Source organism: Gymnogyps californianus, chromosome 8 (assembly GCF_018139145.2).
Source record: "Gymnogyps californianus isolate 813 chromosome 8, ASM1813914v2, whole genome shotgun sequence".
NCBI lineage: Eukaryota > Metazoa > Chordata > Aves > Accipitriformes > Cathartidae > Gymnogyps > Gymnogyps californianus.
Genome location: NC_059478.1, coordinates 15,627,527 through 15,635,377, shown reverse-complemented (window position 1 = coordinate 15,635,377; position 7,851 = coordinate 15,627,527).

Sequence of the window (7,851 nt, the reverse complement as noted above, 5' to 3'; positions counted from 1 at the left end):
ATTGTACTGAAGACCCAGAAAGGAAATACCTAGAATATTCTTAAATTGTTACTCTAGGAATTTTTATTATTGTTTTATCTTTTTTGAGGCCCTTTGGTTTAGCCTAAATGTGCCACCTTCCAACAGCACACAAATTGGCTGCTCCAGGATCTTCAGTCATTTCCCAGCAGAGTAGACGTTATGTTCCTTTCTCTGGGCAAACAAGACAGACTTCGATATTAACATTTTCAATAGTCTTGAAATGTAAGTAGCTTGCCATGCAATATCATGCTATTACCTTGCTGAAGCATTTCACTCCTCTTTTTTTTTATTCCTTGTAGCTACTTTCCTTGTCAAGAACAGGCTGAAATTAACTTGTCAAAATTATTAAATTTGAGAGGCAAATATAATCCAAAATTGGATAGAGACAAACAAGTGACAGCAGCAGGAGTGTGCACTTTGGGGGACTACACCAGGCACGTTTGCATTTTACTGGTGAAATATGTATTTACCTCTGCAGATTGCTGTGGGGCTTGCTGTAGTTTTACTTCCCGGGAGTCACTGAGTTTAAGGCAGAAGCCTGCCTGCAGAGTCAGGTTCGCTCCGGCCTCTGCCACAGGTGCCCTGCCAGGGCTTGGGGAAGGGTCTTCGGTCACCTTCGGTCTCTACTCCATATCTGCAGCAGGAAAATGTTATTTTAGATTTGCAAAATCTTTGCTGTTTGTGATCTACTACACCGAGCTGTCACTGGCTGGGCGTGACTCAGTACACAGATTAAAGTGAAACAGCTGCGGGAGAAACAGAGGTCTGTGCTGTGGGACAATCCACGGGTACGCCCCAGGCAGCAAAGGCTGGCAGTGGCATCCTTGCAGGTTGCTCTGCGCTGGGATCAGAGGCTTCCTGACCAGGAAAAGCACAGGGATCAGTAAGTGTCCTTGACTTTGCGACAAAGCCAGGCACGCTGCTCGCTGGGCAGGGCGCTGCCGCCATGCTGCCGTGCACAGGCGAGGTGCAGAAGGCCGCCTAAGTGCGCTGTTTTGCACTCCACCAGCAGCAGAAATGCCGAGGAGCTTTGCTTCCCCCTGAGCCCCTCTGCCATCAGTGCCTGCAAGTGGGGCTTTCATTCCCAGCAAGCGAGGGACAGCTACGCACAGCGTGGTCACATTGACGCAGATCTCGCCCGTCAGCAGCCAAGCCTGAAAGCACCCGATGCCCTTTTAGCCAGCTCTCCGTATTTAACAACTACAAGTCAACAAACTATCGGCACAGCGACTGAAAAGTCCTCCCTTTTTTCCTCCCTTCTGTCTTCAGGTTTCCCCATGCATACTGCAACTTGCAGGAGTTTCGAAAGGACTGCAGGCAGCAGCCCCTGCCCATCCCTCCTGCCCCAGCCAGGAAGGGCAGTACAACCATCTCCACCGAGCTTCATTTCAGACATTATTTAGGTTACAGGGCAGTGGGTCTGCTTGCTCAAGTCGCTAAGCCAACCTCAGGTGGTTTGGAGATTAAGCAGGAGCCAATTTTTATCTTGTTCTCTGAAGAAAAGGCTGCTTTTTCTGCACTGCAAAATAATGGCAGGGTCTGCACCATGTTTCCAATTTGCATCAGCAATCAGCAGGCTGCGTCGCCAGCCAGACCCTCTGGACAGCGTGCTCTCGCCCCGTCTCAGGCACAGCACCAGGAGGCAGGTCCGGCTTCTTGCTCTTCTAAAGGGGCAAAATGCACAACCAGCAAAGGCGAAAGCTGCTCTCTGCCCGTGCCTCCGCAGCCCCTGCCTGGACCCCTCCTGCCACAGAGGAAGCTCCTCCCCGAGGGGGAGCCCTGGGGTGGGGGTCAGACCTCGGCCCCCGAAGGTAACACCCCAATTTACTCCCTGACAGCCCCCCACCAATGCCAGATGGAGGGAGGTGGCAGCGGGACAGGAGCCTAAAAAGGTGCAAAACCAGGCAAGGGGACCTTCCTGGGAGGCCTCTGTTCAGCTCTGGTTTTGAGCCAGGGGAAATTACTGCACTCATCTGCCTCTGAGGACAAAATGCCTGTATCTGTATCCTTCATCTCCAAGCCTTGCTCTTTGCCCAAAAACTCTATTTGGATTTGTCTATACTCTATATTGAGTTTGGGCACAAACCAGCATGGAAGACCAGATTCACCATTGGCATAGTTTGACTTTCATACAACTGCAAAAATAATTAAGAAGGTATCCAAATTGCAGCAAAGATGGACCTCTTCCACATCCTCCATTTTCCAAACACAAAACTCGAAGTGAAACGGATTGTGTATGTTTTTGTCCATTTCAGTGCAAGATCCTCGCTTCTTCCCTGCTCCCATCAGCAACCAAATAACGTCTTCAAAACTTTGATGGAAAGACACGTCAGATAGTATATTATTCTGAATGGAGTTTCTGGAGCAGCCAAAGTTTTGAGCTCATCTACTGCTCTCTCTCTAGTTTGATTCAGAATCTAATTTGTCCAAAATTTCAACCGTGATGAACTTTCCCAAAACAGAAGCAGCAAGCTGCTTCCCACCATCACATACTTGGCCTGTATCCCGCCTATCCATATGCAGCAGATGTAAATATAATTTACTGGCACAAGCAGCTTTCTGCACATGGCATCTTTCTAAGTCTTCTTTAGTATCCATGTGAAGAAATAAATGATTTTATTGATGCACTTGGAGGCCCCAATAACGCTTCATAATGACCTATACATGGAGGTCTTTCTTAATATGCATTGATCAATAACTCACATAATTACATCTCATATCATTTTGCTGAATTGTTAACAATTCTAACCAAAGCTATAATGATTCCTTATAGGCAACATAAGTCTTCCAGGAGCCACATTTTGTTGGCTTCCGTATATTGTAGACCTGCATGTACACAGATTTAGTGCAGGCACCAGTTGCATCAGTTAATTTAGGACATGGCCTCTTCCAGCTGTGCCCAATCATCACAAGTAAAGCTTGCAAAATCTCCCGCCACATTAAGAGATGCTTTAGAGAGCAGATTAGGGCAAATACAGACAATATTTTTTTTTTTTTCTATCCTGTGGAAATAAAATGGTTAGTAAGATGGTGCTTTAATCAGGGAGAAGACGACTATAAAGTCAGAATGAAATATTCTCCGTGGAGACAACCTGTCTGGTGGCAATGGGAAATCCTGCGTGTCAGCACATTCATTCTTGGCTTTATCCTTGCTCACTGGATGTGACTCAAAGGAAATGCTGGGCTTCAGTTTCTTCATCAGCAAAATGGGGATAATATTTCCACTTACGCAAGTCACTTTAAGTGGAAAGCACTGCATTCATGCAAGATAGCTTTATCGCGCCAGTACACCGCAGAGTTTTTCACTTTCTGCCTGGAACATTTCATAAAAATCTCTCCACATATGGAACAGAACAAGTATTGCAGACTGCAGAAAATGTGATTTTTAGGGAGCTGACAGTGCCACTTACATTCGTGCATTTTCGTGTTTCAAATACAGTCAGGTTTGGCAACGAAATTCACGATCATCTGGTGGCTTTTATGAAACGAGCTGACCATACTGCTCCAGGTTTTGCCAGCCGCGTCACAACCCCCCTCTGCACCAGCCCTGGCCCCTGCCCAGGCTGGGGCAGCACCCGCGCGGCCCCGGCTGCTGCCTGGGCAGCAGGACGTGGCTGGCAAGCGCCGAGCAAAGCCCTGAGCCTCACACGCAGGTTTTGGAGCAGAGACAGATCGTTTAGCACTTTAAATTCCCCTCAGCAAGACGGTGCTGCAGCATCGATTGTCATTCCACCGCTTGTCCACAGCGGATGGAGGAGAGTGATGCTGTAGCACCTTGCTGCTTTGCTTCACAGAAAAGGTGAGACCCGGGGCTTCGCGCAAGTTGCGGACCCTGCCCTTCATGGTGGGGCCCAACCGTGGCTGGGCACACCCTCACCTCCCCAAACAAGGGACAGTTTGCTGTCCCTGGCCCAGAGCTGCACCACCACGGCAGCACACAGCCCTGCCTAGTAACTCACGGTCCCCTTCTGGTTTTCAGTACAGCGCTTTGTTAATGTCAGAAGCCTGATATATGCTTAAATAGCTCAACTTTCTGCTTTTCCTTCTATATGAGCTTGGAACAAGACTATGGACAAGTACCATACATCGCATAGCTATCAAAGAAAGAAGAATTATATTTTAATTACTGTATTTATCTCAGAGAACACAATGATTAGTTTTTCTGATGAAAATAAATGTAATAAAGGCTAACAGACTTTTGGTAGTAGAGCCATTAAATCCTCTATCTAAATACGGTCTAGATATCTGGGGTGCAATTAGGACAGCCGCACTGAGTGCTTCTCGGGGTAAGTGTACAGATGCACTCTAACCTGAATCTAATTCTGCTCAAAGGCCAAGGCAGAGGAGCACTATTTGTGTTGTAATGATTTAGTAGAAATGGGTGACATTACATTTCTAATGCCTTTTGGTCAACACGCACGTTAGGACTTTCAGTGCCTGCTACTCCAGGCCTAATTGCTTTTAGCAACTCTTTCATAGAAAATACATCATCACAGCAAATGCAGTGCTCACGTGTGAAGAAGTCAGACCCAAAGCAAAGCGGTGGCTACCAGGAGGATAGGACACACACTACGAGAGCTTTTGTAGCGAACTGCAAGATTCAGACATCAATATTAGGCCTCCATTTGTAAAAGCAGAGCTGAACAAATAATTCAAAATGAATAATTTATTTGATTAATTTTGTCTCTCCTTGCTCAGGGAATATATATAAGCCAATCACACCATCTTGAATTTATTTGTTATTCAAATATATTCAGTGACTTTCTTTTCACTATATTTTTTTACTCTATGGATTAATCAGAATATTTAAAATTAAAAATACACAGTTTTCTTGTGATTGGCCAGACGTGCCACATGACACTACTTTTCTTCTGTGAGCATGCCAGCACTTCTGGAGTAATCCTTATGCATGCAAAATTGAAAATTCAGTTTTGACAAATATTTGCATGTGCATCTTTGGAATTCACTTGCTGCCAAGAAAACTGTCAGTAAAATTCAGCACCTCTTAAATTTGTAAAATGTGAGAACTAAAACATGCATTTTAACATTTGCATTTAATTTTTTTTTTTTTTTTCCATTTCATCTGAAGTTTTGGAACATTGTTTTTCCCTGAAAGGATGCAGCATTGCCTACCAGGACTGAGTTATGGTTTTGAGCCACTTGTCTTAATATCACTTGGCTCAGCCAATGGTCTGCTGTCCTAAAAGCCTGTAGTTTTCTAAATGGGCAAATGCTACATGCACTGTGTGCAAGGCTTTCGAAAGTCAGGGTGATTTTGCCTTGATGGATGATATGTGCATCATTCCTGCATCAAATAATCCCTCAATTATTGAATGATTCTTATTCTATTGTTAGGAAAAAAGCAGATTTGAGAATAACTCAGTGAACGGAAAATCCAGTCCACCAGAGAAAGTGTTCTTCTTGACTTTTTGATTAATTAAGAGCATCTGTTAAAGGAGCCCTCACTTATCTGATGTGTTATTTTGTGCAGCGCCCCTTTTTAGGGCAGAGCCAAAGTTAGGAATTCCCGGGAACCTCTTACACTACCTCAGACCTCAACCCCACATATCTGCAAACATTTACAAGCACACCTGCATACTTCAGGTAGCAATTGCCCAGCTCTGGTGTAACAGATACAGGGGGCTGTATGTGCATGCGTGTGTTTGCCCGAGAACTAATATAACTATCTGCAGGATTTATGTGTTAATATATCCCTTGGTTTATCCGTAAAGCAGCCTCCAAATATTCATGTGCAAGGACATGAAAAAAATTTAGGGTCTGTCTAATCTTCAATTACATCTGACCCAGTGTTAACTCAGGGTGGGAGTGAAACAGAATATATCCCTAATCGCACTTTGCAGAAGTGTTTAGGTGGAAACTCTGCCCACAGAGAGATATTTGTTAAGGCAGCTGTAGCGATCAACAGCAGAGCTTGGCACAGCTGCTGCGCTCCTGGCTGCCTCCTGCCACCCGCGCAAGGCCACTGTGTCCTCTCCTACTGAAGAGAGCTGGTCCCACCTGGCCGATGAGGCAGCTGGCACGCTTTGGGGCACCATAAAATAGCAACAACCGAAACCTAGCCCAGACAGTGGGAGGGTTATCTGCTGGTAAAGACAAGCAGGGGAGAGCCAGCTAGCTCTTTGGGGCCAGCAAGGACCACAAGTGCAACTATAAAACTATGGTGGGTAATAGGGTATTAACTCATTGAGTAAACAGAGCTGGTGCTTCAGTTACCAAACAGGATGATTTAAATGGCTTAATTTACACATCACAGCAAGCTTTTCCTACTGCAAATCAATAAATTTGCATAGGTTCTTAAAATAATCAGCAACATGCTCCTGCATATATTTTTTAAATAGGTACAAAATTCCTTAATGAAAGCCAGAATCCCATCATAAGCTCAGTTTTTAGTTCACTTGCTAGTTATATTTACAAGAAAATATGAATGTATTAAGGCCTGGAGCTAAGCAGCAGCTTTGCAGCTCATTTCTGCAGACAGTAGGACTGGAGCTTCTCACAGGCCCAGGTGTAAAGCCCCCTCCTGCCACCCCACGGTGCCTCAGCGCAGGCAGAGCCTGCTGAGCTCTCGCAGCAGGAGCGGAGGAAGAAACGCAGCTGAGAGATCCTCTGTGTACACCTCTGCCCAGGGGACGGGCATGCGGAGGGAGGGACAGATGGATGGAGGTGGACTTCCAATAGGAATAGCCTTTACCCAGGTCCAGCACAATTTTTCCACGTCATTTCTTATTTCTTCTTCTCATCCTTCCCTTCATTCTGGCTGGGATCAGAAGTAGAAGCTCCGAAATGCCACCAGCAAAGCTGTCTTGGCAGCAGAGGTGCGCACAGCTCCCGAGAAAGCCCGTTCTCACCAAGGTACCAAAGCGATATTGCTAGTTGACGGTTAAAAACATTTGACATAGGCATCCTAGCACTCAGGGTCTCATCTGAGCCAAAGCAAACCTCAGATGTTGTTGAGTTATCCCCATAATTGGCCAAGACAGCTGTAGGGCAGCTTTGTGCTTGCACTGGCTCTGCTGCTCGCCCCTCATGTCGGTGCCCCGACGTGTACAGCCACACGAGGACTGATTCTTCCGGGGCTTGAGGAACGGGCACAAGCTAGTGGGGAAATCTCACAGCTTTGCTGGATCATGAAAAGGCACTGCACCGATGGGTCAGCTGGGCACGCACGGGGCTGCCCCAGGGCATGCTGCGGCAGTGGGGCGCGCTTCCAGCAGTGGCTGCGTGCAGGCGTGGCGCAGCTCAGGGTCTGACCACAGGAATACTCTGCTCAGTCCAGTCCTTCTGTGCCCAGCTGTGGAAAAAAAAGAATCAAAATTAAAGAAGATTGAGAGGGAATACGTCTGTGCTTGTAGCTGTGCAATGACTTTGGGCTTTGAAATTAAGTTTTAAGCAGATTTTTTTCTCCTCTGCTGAAATAAAAAACAAGGTTTTTAAACAGAGAAACAAAATGAGGGCAGAGGATGGAAAAAACATGGGTACTCATGCCAAAAACCAGAGAAGTGTAGGCAGGGGCCCTGCTGCTTTCGCTGCTGGAGCGGGGGTGGCCTTTTACTCTTGGGTGTGCAGGGCCAGGGGAGTGCAGGGGTTTCCCTGGGCTTGGCATAAGCCAGCCTCTGGTACCAACCAAAATTTGAACCCCTTGGCTTGCTTTCTCCTGCTTTCCCCAGTGCATGTCATGACACTGTAGGTCACCACCAGGCATCTCAGGGGGAATATGAGCATCTCCTTATTCAGGTGTAGTGCAAGACCTCTTCTGAATACCACAGACATTCCTCCTGCCCTAGCAGAGCCCTGGTTAGGGAGCTGAGG